The sequence below is a fragment of the Mustela erminea genome, chromosome 4 (genome assembly GCF_009829155.1).
Source record: "Mustela erminea isolate mMusErm1 chromosome 4, mMusErm1.Pri, whole genome shotgun sequence".
NCBI classification, from domain to species: Eukaryota; Metazoa; Chordata; class Mammalia; order Carnivora; family Mustelidae; genus Mustela; species Mustela erminea.
In genome coordinates this window covers 40627724-40642134 of record NC_045617.1, presented here as the reverse complement: position 1 = coordinate 40642134, position 14411 = coordinate 40627724, and the positions used below count along the sequence as shown (strand labels likewise).

General features: G+C 41.6%; 1 protein-coding gene and 1 pseudogene across 7 annotated transcripts in view; both read right to left on the bottom strand.

Annotated features, from left to right (window-relative positions):
- The window catches only part of BACH2 (BTB domain and CNC homolog 2), a 353955-nt gene that overhangs the window by 86066 nt on the left and 253478 nt on the right, over positions 1-14411 (bottom strand). The gene's annotated exons all lie outside the window — the stretch shown is intronic.
- On the bottom strand, positions 1623-5932 carry LOC116588224 (annotated as a pseudogene).

Genomic DNA, 14411 nt, shown 5'->3' with positions numbered 1-14411 from the left:
TGAGCCACCCAGGCGCCCTCTCTTTGTCTTTCTATAAGGATACTAATTCCATCCTAGGGGCTCCCTCCTCATGACTTCATCTAAACCTAATTGCTTTCCAAAGGCCCCATCTCCAAATATTGCATGGGTTTAGGGCTTTTGGAGGTGGACATAAGCATTGGTCCATCATTGTTGGCGATAAATTCTTTCAGTATTTGTTTCTCTTAAGAAGTCTACTGCCAGGGTGCCTGGGTGGCTCAGTGGGTTAAAGCCTCTGCCTTCAGCTCAGGTCATGATCCCAGGGTCCTGGATCAAGCCCTGCATCAGGCTCTCTGCTCAGAAGGGAGCCTGCTTCCTCCTCTCTGTTTGCCCGCTTCTTTGCCTACTTGTGAGCTCTGTCAAATAAATAAAATCTTAAAAAAAAAAAGACTAAAAAAAAAAAAAGAAGTCTACTGCTTTCATTTTTGAAAGTTATTTTTGTGGGAGAATAGATTCTAGATCGACAATTGTTTTCTTTTCAGTACTTTGAAAATGTCATTGCACTGTCTCTTCATTTGCATGGTTTCCAATGAAAAATCTGCCTTCATCCTTATCTTTGTTCCTCTATATGTAATTTTCCCCCCCTTCTAGCTACTTTTAAGATTCTTTATCCCTGTTTTGAGCAATTTGATTATGAAGTGCTTTGGTGTAATTTTTTCATGGTTTTTGAGCTTTTTTGAAAGGGTGGGTATAGTTTTCACCAAATCTGAAAGCATGTCAGACATTATTTAACTACCTAAATGAAGACTATCTGAAACCGTCCATAGCTCACAATGCTCTGTACATTTTTCTTTTTGGTAGTCTTCTCTGTGCGTTTCATTTTGGACAGTTTCTACTGCTAGGCCTTCAAGTTCACTAATCCTTTCTTCTGCAATATCTAATCTGCCATTAATTCCTTTCACAGTAATTTTCATCTCAGAAATTGTGGTTGTCATCTCTAAAAGTTCCATTTGGGTCTTTTTTATATCTCCCACAACTTGCTTAAGATATTTAATCACTCCTCTAACTTCTTGAACATTTGGAATACAGTTATAATAACTATTTCTGTCTGTTAATTCTAACATCTGTGTCAATTCTGGTTTAGTTTTGATTGCTAGTTCTCTTCATTATGAGTCATATTTCCCTGCTTCTGTGCATGTCTGGAAAGTTTTGATTGGAGCCAGACATTGTGATTTTACCTTGTTAGATGCTTGATACTTGTGTGTTATTAACATTCTTAAATTTTGTCCAAGGACTCAGCTGAGTTATACAGCAACAGTTTACTCCTCTAGGTTTAGATTTTGAGATCTGTTAGGTGGGAAGAGCAGCATTTAATCTAGAATTCCTTCTTCCCCACTACTGATTCAAGACTCTTCTGAGTATTTTACCCAATGTCCCTTGAATTATGGGATTTCTAGTCTGGATGCTAGGAACAGGTGTTATTCCTGATCCTCTGTGAGCTCTGAGTACTGTTCCTTCTAATTGTTTTGGGTCTTTCTTTCCTCATTTTTGGTATTTTTCTCACACACATGTGCTAATGAGTACTCTGCAGAATATTTAAGGGAAACCCTCTGCAGATCTCTGGAATTTTCTCTCTATGATGCGCTCTCTTCTTTGCTACTCTGTTTTCTGAAGTGTAGCCACAACAGTCTCTCCTGACTATTAGCTCTGTCTCCTCAACTCAGGAGTCAGCCAAGATCTTCTTTGGTTTATCTTTCCCCTACCATTGTCTGGAAACACTCTCAAAACAGTAAGCTGGGCTCAGCTTGTTTTTCCTTCTTTTAGGGATCAATGTCCTTTGTTGCTTGGTGTCCAATGTCTTGAAGAGCATTGTTTGATATATTTTATTTATTTTTATAGTTGCTTCAGGTGTAGTAAATTTAGTAACTCTAGTACCTGTCACTCCATCTTGGCTGGAAGTAAAAATCCTGGATTTAGTCTTTATGTTACAGTTACACTGAAAAAATTACAAACAATTATTTATCACTTTGCTAAACATATAGTGTAAATTTTGCTCTACTATAAATGACGATTTATAATACCTAGCTTACAAAAATGTTTTTGCAAACAAGAACTTTTATTTCTTTGAATTCCAATAAAACATAAAGTATCTGTAAGTTTTATTACCTGGAATCATTTTTTATGCAAAAGGATAGCATTTTAAGTGACACAATTCAGTTACAATGACCATAATCCATGGAGCAAGACTGAGTTTGCATGGCTTCTGTCTTTATGACTAGCAAATTGCTGCTAAAATCTTTTTTTACCTAGTAAGAAGAACAATTTTTTTTCCATTTTCTCAAGATTAAATGATTATTAAGAAAGCACACCACATCGTACAGAAATCAACATTATTTCCCTTAATTCTGTGCTTCTGGGACTATAGAAATGTCACTGTCCCTGTCCCATATCTTCATATTAACATTCTCAGGTCACAATAATAAGTCTTTCCTAAGGGGACCTTCTGGAAAACAAATTATTTCCTTGGCTCGTATTTCCTTCTTTTTACAGCATGCACCAGAATTCTACCCAAGAAGTATATATATTGGGGAGTATTGAAGGGATCCATCAGCAAGCTCAGTTGTTGACAGTCATATGATTAGAGACAAACACAAAGGGATAGGTCGATACTGGCAAAAAAAAGTCTTGTAACAGCTTGGGAATAACTCCTCATTTTATTCATGATGGAAACCCCACTGTCCAGTGTATAGGTATTGATGAACCAGGCCAGTGAGGGACAGAGTCACAAATAAATGATGTCACCTAGGAGATGAGATATAAGAGTTGCAAAAAATTCTAGGGTACCCTCTTCATGTGGAGGGCACATGAGTTACAAAACCCACAGTACTTGGATTTTCTGCCAGTGATATGTACCACAGATCTCAGAGTGATCACATGGAAGGAATGTGTGATAAGAGTAGCAGCAGAGCGGGCCACCATCTCTCAAGACAACCTTGATGACTTGGTTGAAGGAAGGTGTGACTTCTTTCTGTACATTTCCAGGGCCTAAGTCCTGTAAAACTTTACCATGGACCACAGTTCCAAGGACTTCTGAACTCAGTTTTGGAGTTAAGCCTGTGAATAACCCATGCTTCCCATTGATGTTCACAACGTGCTGAGCATAACAAAACAGATCTGGAGGCCGCATACTTGCCACCCCAAAATATTTCATCCTATTGTTGGGGGAAGAGGCTCATATCCCACTTGGATGGATACCTTCATGTACATGAGCTGCTAGAACAGGTTGGTGAGACCAGACCCCAGGAGCACCTGACTGGTCCTGACTGCCACGACGGCATACAGAGGCCAAAGACAAATATTTCCTATTCTGGCATCTTTTACATGAAATATTTTCAGGATTTTCTTATCTCCTATAGGTGGTCTCACATCTGATTTATTTTTTTTCATTCTTAGTTCTCAAATTAATACTCCTCTCCTATCACGTTTAGTCTTCACAGTCTTTGGAAATTTATTTATTTATTTATTTAAAGTCCCAATAGCTTACATGTAGCAGGCAGTACTCATAATTAGGTTCAGAAAGTAATGTTCTACAAGGTAAGTGGTATGTGTAACTCATAAAAGCAGGAGATTTGTAAGAGAGATCTCATTTTTCCAATCCATTTATGGGTAACTAATATTAATGTACCTCCACCAAGAAGAGAGAAGCTTGCTACAAAGGGTACAAAGCCTTAAGTTCTTTTGTGAAACATGAAATGAAATAAAGTCAAAAGAGAAATGAAAGTGAGGTGCAGAGGAAGGAGGAGTATACCTGGGATCTAGGTCTTTTGATCCAGCTCTGGCACCGACCAGCTTTGCGGATTATGGATAAGCTGCTTAACTTTCTCTGGAACTGCTTCGATATTTATAAAACAAAAAGTCTGAACTAGAAGATCAGCAAAGTTCTTACATATCTATAATTCTCTGAGTTTTAGACTCTATAAAAGAATCTAGTTGGTCACAGGCAGTGGGTCACCATCATCGTAGTTGAAAGAAGCTAGCTTTCTTTGGCCTTCTAAAGACCATTCATATAACCTCTACTATTGTTGATGTTGCATGGCTTAAAAGAAACTGCCTCCGCAGAGGTGGTTACAGGTTATGGGATGGACAATATAAAGGAAAAAACCAAAACCTTCTGGGAGAGAAGGAACTAACACCTCAACCCTTGCTCTCACAGGTTCCAGGTTAGGAAGATCCGTCTGGATAGACCATGATATCCCTGAGTAAATGGAGGAGAACAAGTAAGTCCCTTGAGGTGAAATTACCTTTTGGAAATGGAGAATCCAGATCTAGGAAGACATTTTGGTACAACATGTGGTGCTAATGCCATTAGCTCTTTCGATCCTAGACATCCTAGCCCATAGGTTTGTTCTGGGAACCATGGCTGAGTAAGGGAATATAAGCTAAAAGAATTATTGCACCTGGAAACCCCAGTATGGAGTTCCACTGAGGTCCAAACAGGGGCCTGACTACTACACAGCAGCCCTGGATGAGAGTCTACACCACCAGGCGGGGAGCAGTCATTAATAGTGGTGAAGCCAAGGCAATGTAGTATGTGGGCTCTCAGATTCCAGTTCACAAGGAAGATGGTTTCTTTCTGGTCTAAGATATCTGGGAGGAGGGGGCCTCATAGAAGGATTCAATACCCTGCAATAGGGCAGGTTTGGGAAAATAAAGGGGCTATGATGATGGATGTTCCCTGAGTCGATGAAGAGGCTATGATAGTCACATGAACACGGACATCTGTTTTTTGGGTTAAACCTTCCAGAGAGTTTTAGAAGACACTTAAAACAGATCATATCTGTTCATCAAATGGTATAATCTAAAATCTATAATTTCCATGAAGCTGTTGCTAGACTTTAACCTGTCTGAGGATTTTCTTGCTTTTATTACATTATTCCTGGATAATCCTTCCTTATGCCATGCCAGCACCACTCTCTTCCTCTTGGCCTTTACATTCCTATTGGATCTTATCACACCCCTCACTGTTGGCCCCTCTTCAAGCATAATGGAACATACTGTTTCTTCTTCTTTTAGAAATCAGTCAGCCCTTCTCATCCTCCAATTACCATGGGTGCTCTTCTAGGAACTCCCTCCAACTTGTCTGTTTTTGACTCACCAATACCAACCTGAATTCCATTTCTCCTCTCACTGCATTATGTCCCATTAAGTTTTTTTTTTTCCACTTGCTTTGCTAATATTAATTAAAAAACACCCCCCACCCAAAGCAGCAAATCCTGAAATCTGCAGCAGGACCCATGGGATCTAAGAATGAAATACTTTGTAGTGAGTAACAGAGCCCAGAATAGCATGTAGGAGTCTGACAGCCAGTCTTTACACTAAGCATTAGACAATGTGTTAAAGTGTGTAGACATTAGCTGAAATCAGATTGTAAGGAAGCCTTCCAAAGGTTCTGATTTGGGTTTTGGCTGGATCTCATTCTTCTTTTTGTAGGCCAAAAAACCCAGCTGCACATGTACATACACATATACCCCAATCATCTTATCATATGGTTCAGCAGTAAAAGTTAATTACTATTATTTTCTCATAATATGCTCATTCTTTAAAAAAAAACCTACACAGACCACAACTCTTATCAGAGACATAATATTAATGAATACAGACTTGCTTATTCATTTCCTCATTCAGTCTTCATTCATTATTGGTTTATACTCAGAAATTAAAACATCTGACACTTAGTTCTGAAGGTTAAAAGTATAAATCAAAAACCCAAAAAGAAAAAAAAGTCTACAGTGGGAAATGTGAGAAGCTGAAATTCACAAAAAAGTAGAATGTTACGTTTTTCAGACAACCTGTCATGTCTAGAATGGTTAACATGAAAAGAAATGAATATGCCTTGCAGGTAATGAAAAAGACCAAATTATAAACCATTTCATTTGAAATTCCAACCACATTTCCCATAGAAACAGGGCATTAAGTAAATACTTCTGTGAATCACACACTAAATTATTTAGTAATTGCTGAGTAAATTCCTGTTCTTATCAAGCATGTTTTTTTAAAAAAAGTTATTTACAATGAAACTATAAGTGTTAGTTTTTATAAAAGAAATTTATCAAGTCTATAGAAATTTTAGAGTGCATAGTGGCATTAAAATTACTAAGTTATTGCTTTTGGATTGGAAACACTTTTCAATCGCATCAAGACTCAAACTTCTTACTTAAAGTGGAAAGCAATCCAATTTTGGTATTTTATAATGGAAAACTGCAGTGCTTGTCATTTAATGTCTCTAATGCCTTAGATAGCTAGAGTAAGGGCCTGACATTGAGCAGCTAAAACGTTCCGTGTTCTTTATTTACTCAAACACTCCATCTGCGTGTGTGCTCGTCAGTGCCAGGGGAACTGAAATTTAAGGCTGCTGTTAGAAGGAAGCACTTGCAATTGTATCATCAAATCCTTAATAGCTCTGAATGGTTCTCATACTTCCACATAAACTTCCATCTTCTTTGACCTTTTGGGAGGAAGTTCAATTTATTGACACAGATTGTGACAATGGTTTTTACTGTATAGTTGAAAGAAAAAACATAAAGAATTTAGGGACAATGATCATAAGCCCCAAATTTTGGGTAATTTTTGTTGCTGATGTTGTTTCACTCATTAAAAAAAAAAAAAAAGACCAAAATAAAAAATAACCCAAGCTTTCTTTAAATATCTCGTAATAAGACAGCGACAAGGAGTCACACTTCTATGATTAAATGTGAACTCTATGGAGAGGCAGGCTGTGACGCGGAGGCTGAGCTAGAAGTATTGGAATGTAGGTAGCAGACAGTCCCCATCAGAACACCACCAGCATTTTTCACAGAGCTAGAACAAACAGTTCTAAAATCTGTATGGAACCACAAAAGACCCTGAATAGCCAAAGCAATCCTGAAAAAGAAAAGCAAAGCATCATGATTCCAGACTTCAAGCTATATTACAAAACTGTAGTTGTCAAGACAGTATGGTACTGGCACAAAAACAGACACACGGATCAATGGAACAGAATAGAGAGCCCAGAAATAGACCCTCAACTCTATGGTCAACTAATCTTCGACAAAGCAGGAAGGAATGTCCAATGGAAAAAAGACAGCCTCTTCAACAAATGGTGTTGGGAAAATTGGACAGCCACATGCAGAAAAATGAAATTGGACCATTTCATTCTCTTCACACCATACACAAAAATTAATTCAAAATGGATGAAAGACCTAAATGTGAGATGGGAAACCATAAAAATTCTAGAGGAGAACTCAGGCAGCAACATTTTTTACCTCAGCTGTAGCAATCTCTTATTAGATATGTCACTAGGAGCAAGGGGAACAAAAGCAAAAACGAATTATTGGGACTTCATCAAGATAAAAATCTTCTACATAGTGAAAGAAACAATCAATAACACTAAAAGGCTGTCTAGGGAATGGGAGAAGATATTTGTAAATGACATACGTGATAAAGGGTTAGTATCCAAAATCTATAAGAGCTTATTAAACTCAACACCCCAAAAATATGGTATGGAGTTTTCTCAAAAAGCTAAAAATAGAACTACCCTATGATCCAGCAATTGCACTACTAGCTATTTACTCAAAGGATATAAAAATACACATTCAAGGGGGCACCTGGGTGACTCAGTCTGTTACGTGCCTTACTCTTGGTTTCAGCTCAGGTCATGATTTTATGGTCCTGAGACTGAGCCCCTCCTGCTCTCACTCTCTCTCTAAAAAAAAATATAGAGATGCCTGAATGGCTCAGTTGTTAAGTGTCTGCCTTTGGCTCAGGTCATGATCCTGGGGTCCTGGGGTCAAGACCCACATCGGGCTCCCTGCTCGGTGGGAAGCCTGCTTCTCCCTCTCCCCCCGTCATGCTTGTGTTTCCTCTCTCATTGTGACTCTCTCTGTCAAATAAATGGAATCTTATGGGGCACCTGGGTGGCTCAGTGGTTAAGCCGCTGCCTTCGGCTCGGGTCATGATCTCAGGGTCCTGGGATCGAGTCCCGCATCGGGTTCTCTGCTCAGCAGGGAGCCTGCTTCCTCCTCTCTCTCTCTCTGCCTGCCTCTCTGCTTACTTGTGATTTCTCTCTGTCAAATAAATAAATAAATAAATCTTAAAAAAAAAAAAAAAGGAATCTTAAAAAAAAATACATTGAAAGGAGTACCTGTACCCTCATGTTTAGAGCAGCATTATCAACAATAGCCAAACTGTGGGAAAAAGCCCAGATGCCCATCAACTGATGAATGGATAAAGAAGATACAGTGTACACACACACACACACACACACACACACAGAGGCATCCTACGCAGCCATCAAAAAGAACGAAATTTTGCTATTTGCAATGATGTGGATGGAGTCAGAGTGTATTACGCTAAGCAAAATAAGTCAGCCAGAGAAAGACAAATACCATAGGATTTCACTCATATATGGAAATTAAGAAACAAAATAGAGGAATATACAGAAGGGAGGGGGGACAAATCACGAGAGACTCTGAGCTACAGAGAACAAACTGAGAGTGGATGGAGGGAGGAGGAGGGGATGGGCTAGACAGGTGATGGGCATTAAGGACGGCGGCACTTGTTAGGATGAGCCCTGGGTGTTATATGCAAATGATGAATCAAGGCACCATACTCCTGAAACCAATATTGCACTGTATGTCAACTAACTGGAATTAAACAAAAGAAGAATAGTGGTAGCAGGCCATAGGTGTTAATTTAAAGATAATAAAGAATTAAAGACATATAACACATCCACCAAACTGGAAAGAACTAAAAAGTTTGGTAATTTCAAGTGTTTGTGGAAATGTGAAGCAACGGGGACTCATACATATGGACCGATTATGACCGAATATTTCCATTCCTGGGTTATGCCCAAGGCACTACTGTATGTCTGTTAACAGGAACTCTGTATTAGAGTGCTCACAGCAGGAGCGCATGGGTGGCTCAGTCAGTTAAGCGGCTGCTTTTGGCTCAGGTCATGATCCCAGGGTCCCGGGATTGAGCCCCACATCAGGCTCCCTACTCGGTGGGGAGTCTGCTTCTTCCTCTCTCTCTGCCTGCTGCTCTGCCTACATATGCTCTCTATCTCTCTATTAAATAAATAAATAAAATCTTAAAAAAAAAAAAAGAGTGCTCACAGCAGTGTTGTTCAGCATCCCTCCCAATAGAAACAATACAATGTCTGTCAGTAACTGGATGAATAATTACACTGAAGCACATTCCCAGATTCAGACATTGGGAAGACACAAAGCCCATAAGAGCCACATGCAACAACATGAATGATTCTTACTAACCTAATGGTGAATACTGAGTTAGAGAAGCAAGACACAAAATAATAACATACAATTGGATTCCTTTATATCAAGTTCAAAAATGGGCAAAAGTTAAATATCTAAGGATACATACATAGGTGATAAAACTATAAAGAAAAGACTCAGAACAGAGTTTCCATCGGTGGGGAGACAGTTGTTATATCAGCCAGTGGTACTGTGCGGGGGGCGGGCTCAGGGGTGCTGTCAGAATGTTCTATTTGTTAACATTGGTGATAAGTAGCTGTGCCTTCACCTTGTGTTAAATCATACCTCGATATCTGCACTTTGCTATTATATAAGTAAAAAAACCATCCAGCTTGCTCCAAATTAAAGATTGTAGGAAAGGGTTAACAGCTCAGGTTACCTGCCTCAGGCTGTACAACTTAATCATGAAAGTCCTAGGGTGGAACTTTAGGTTTCAAATGGAAACATACAAAATCTGCAAAAATGGGCCAAATATGGGGAGGAGGCCCTTCAGGTGGTGGTGAGAAATCTAAGCCTGGCTTCTGCCCCAGAGCAGGACCCTTTTCAGAGACCTTGGGTTTCATCTTCTATTGTGAAATCCAAATCATTTCAAGGCACTTCTAGGTCTGTATCTCTAAAATGAGGAAACAGATGAGGTGACTTGCAAGGTGTTGCGAGTTCTAATTTCTATGATTCCATGAAAGGACAAAGGCTTTAGGAAAAACCTGAAACACGAGCTTCTCTACCTACAGTTCTTGAGAAGGCTGTTTCCGAGAAGTTAGAGGTGGTCAAAAAAACACAGCTGTCTGGAAGGGAGACATGCCATCATGGCGGGGGAGGGGGGGAGGTACGGGGGGTTGGGTAAGCCTGGTGGTGGGTATTAAGAAGGGGGTGTATGGCATGGAGCACTGGGTGTGGTGCATAAACAATGAATTTTGGAACACTGAAAAAAAATTTAAAAAAAAAAAGGAAGAAGAAGAGAGGAAGACTTGCCCAATAATGGTGCGAATTTTTCCATCTTATGAATAAGTCAACCCAAAGAAAGGATGAAGCAATGGAACACAGTGCTCAATGGTACTGAGAAGTAGTTCACTTTGCTCTCTTCTTACTCCTCTCCCTGAAAACAGTGCTCCGGCCAGGACATTCTCAGAGGCTGTCTCACCAATGCGGCTGTGGAATGAAGGAGGGGTTCGTGGACTCTCCCTGTCTGAGTCTCCACCTGGCAACAGCACATGAGACAACCCTGCCTGGGGCCTGGGGGGGACGCTACGGCTTGGGTTTAACAAGGACATAGAGCCTACCCTGTCAAAAAGTAGATGAAAGAGATTAAATTCTTTGAAATTGATGGGTGAAGAGGACTCCCCGCCAGGCTGTCCAGGATGCAGTTATTGTCAGTGGAGGCTGGCAATGAGGGAGGGGCATGTGTATGGTTAAGGGAGGAGAAGGAGCAGGCAGAAAACGTGGAATTAGGGATTGGCAGATTAGGATGTGCGGCTCTGTGAGCACCCACCCAGCTCCTCTTTGCTGTATGTTGACGTTTGTTTTTGGTTCTTCTGTGATAACCCACCAGCGAAGGGTGAAGCCCAAGTCCCCATTTATTCTGCTGGGGTAGGTCCTTTTCTACCCTTGACTCGTTTTCTTTTCTATCTTGTCACTTCCAGTTTGTCTCCCACACTACTTCTTTGTCTCTGGGTTCTCCATTTATATTCATTTCTCATACATCAATCTCTGCTTCCTATTAGCATTTGCTTCTTGCCTATTAGGAGTTAGAGGACAGAGAGAAGTCATTTCTTTTCTACATTTTTCTTTATCAGGGCATCTGTGGGAAATAGTTTCTCCCGGTATCCCCTTCCCTCGCCTTCTAGCCGGAGAATATTCCCCTAGAGCTTCGTGCTGCTAATGTTAGAAGAAATTATGAACAGTGATTAGGAGGCTAAACGAGGGTGGTGGGACCTATTTACTTCATTAGGTTCCTTCAGGGAAAAAGCCAGGATGGGGAACCGAGAGATAAGGGTTAATACTAAAAGAATAAAAGATCCATTTGACTCAGAGCAATCTTCAGTCTGCCTGGATTCTAGCAGACACCCTTCTCCATGGGGAAATCATTACAGAGAAATGACATGCAAAGTACGCCAAAAAGCTTCTGAGTCAAACCAGAGGGAGGATGACTCAACGGATCATGTTACGTTTTAATAGAAGTCGCTGCAGATCCGTACCCGATGCACAGTTCAACACGGGGTGTGCACCCCCTCCCCAAAACTTCTCCATCGAGTGGGAGGGGAGTTCCCAGAGCCTGACAGAAATTATTCTGTCTTAGATAAGAACCAAGTCAAAACTCACAACAGAGAATCAAAGACTAAGAAAAGACAACAGATAGTCAAATGCAGAAAAAAGGGGAGACTGCAAGTGGGTCTGACTCCAACGGCAGCATTACTGTCAAACCCAAGACTGTCGAAAACGGAACTCGGTAATTAGTGGACTTCGAATCTGGTGACAGGGAGGGGAGGGAGAGGGAGCGGCAGAGGGAAGCCGGGAAAGAAGGAGGAAGAGAAGATCTATGTGTTATAAATTTTAAAATGTGGTCTGGAGAATTAGCTTCAAAAGATACCATGTCATTACTGCCAGAAGTTCACTGCCAGGTCAGTGCCAACACTCGGGCTTGCGCGTCCATCCAAGTCAAGAAACCCCGTCAGGGCTGCCAGAGCTCCCAGCACATTTTCTGAGCTAGTTTATCACTGGTAGTTGCTAGTAAGTGCAACCTGCCAAAGGCAAATTTATCTGATGGGGAGTTCTGCTGCTAGAGGCTGGACTTGCAACTCGAACTCCTTTTCAGGGGGTCGGGGTCAAGTCCAGATCTCATGGTCCCTGACGAGTATCTATGGCTCTGGTTCTGGGGCTGTTCATCCTTGCGGTCTCTCTCAATGCTTGCCTCGCTTCCTGGGTGGGCACACTGCTTACAGGTGGGGAAGGAGACAGAAGTGAGTTTCCAAGGCTTGGCAGATATACCGCTTTCACAGAAAAGGTACTTAATAAAAGGAAACTTGTTTCTTTCATGTAGTAGGGTCTTTTGGACCTCATGATTCTGTTCCACAACATCATCCTCTCTGCTGTGACGCAAGCTGGAAAGGACGAAGTTGAGATTGCAAGCAGTTCAGCTGGTGAGTAAAACAATCACAGCTCCGCACCCATGGCAAGGCATCTTGTCAAGGCAGAGGAGTCCTCTGGCTCAAAGGTCATCTTGGGAAGTGCTTTGGGAAAGGTTTGGGAGTTTCTGCCAAAGCCTTGGCACCCTCAGTCCTATTTTTCCTATTTAGAAGTAATTAAAACCATGAGGCTAAGACCATTGGTTGGCAGTGCGTTGAATTCTGCAACCGGTAATAATAGCTCTTGGACCATCTGTCACAATACAGGAGATCGAACGGAGGTGGAAGAGGAACACACAGGTGAAATGCTCTCCTGGGAGTCTGGGGAGAAGGCAGGTCAGAGGAGAGAGAGAGGGGCAGCGGGGGAGGAGGGAGAAAGGATGTGCTCAGAGCCTTCCAAGTACCTGTCTGTTCCTTGGCAGCTTCTCAGAGTGATGATTATGGTTACCAAAAGGCAGGTCACAAATGCTTCCGGACATCGAGTATGCTATTTAAAATATGAGTCCTATTTTATGATTATACCAGCACAATTCACAGACAGCATTTGTACCCCACAGGATATGCTTCAGATAAAACAAAGCGTATGAAAGAAGAGATTATTTTCTAAGTCACTCATTATAAACAGTCAAAGCTGCAGTGCGGCGGGGGAGAAAATACCCTTTCTCCAAATGGTAAGAAAGGGGTCTGACGAGGGCCAGCCCTTTAGCCACATGCTACTGGAGAGGCACAGAGAACCCTCCAGAAGCACCAGGCAGGAGGAGACTTCTCAGCACTTTCTTGACTCTACCATGTACTAGTTTCCCATTTCTTCTCTCATCTCGAGGTAGAGGAGCCTCTTTTGAGTTCCTGCTCCTCTACCTCTACCTGCTTCAAGTCCCTTTTTGAGTCCCACTTCCTAGCTGTAGGGCTTTGGGTACGTTAATTAGATTCTGTAATCCTTGGTTTTTCCAAGTGCAAAATGGCTGGGAAGCATAACAGATGAAGAGAGAAGGTATTTAGGACGGTCTTTGTTTTACAGTAAATCCTCCACAAATAAAGGCTATGATGAAAGGAAAATTCATTTCTTCATACATTATATAAATCTGTAATTCTGCACAGGCTGAGTTTCTTACAGCGAGGCAAACCTGGACTGCACGAGGAAGGATGTACGTCTGCGTTTGCCAGATTCGCCTGCTCAGGCTTGGGGAAAGGCCAATTTGCTTGCTTTCCATCCATGGCCTGTGAGAAAATAATAGGACAGTGTGTGGGATCTGGCACTTTCTGGCAACTTGGGCCACGGCATCACTGCAGCCTTCCCTCTGTAACATCCCACGGTGACCATGAAGGTCAGAGAAGGCAATAGATCTGAGGGCTCTCTGAGAAGGACAAAGCACTTCGCTTGCATCAGAAATTATCCTCCCCACCATTTGACTAATTCTACACAGCATTATATCAAGACTGTCTGCTCTTATGGGCACTTAACCCTGATATATTTCTCTTTCATGCCAAGAGAAAGCATCTGGCAGATGGGGGACTTGCACTGATTCTCATCTCCTAGCATTTCCAAAGATTCTATCCCCTTCTATTTGCTAAAAGTGCGTGCTTTGAATAATCCCACTTTTCTATTACAGGCTTTTTTTGGTTTTCTCTCTCTGCGACTTTTTGGACACGTTTCATTCAAATCAGAGCCCCCCTTCAACATGAGGCGCTGTGTGGTGTAGCGCTGACGAACCAGCCCCCAGAGCCACTGACGGCTACACCCCCTCAGACAAATCATGTCAGCTCTCAGGAAGGATTTCCCATCGTCAATCCCGTTGTCACGAGAAGGAAATCATTCAAAGCGCAAACACGCCAAGTGTTTAGAACAATTCCTCACTAAATACTATATAGGTGATAGTGTGTGGGAGCAGGATAGTGGGATGGTTGAGAACGCAGGCTCTGGGCCAGGCTGCCTGGCTTTGAATCCTGATTCTGCCATTCACCTTGGGCAAGACACTTAAAGTTTCTGTGCCTCGGTTTCCTGATTTGGATGAAAAGCGTA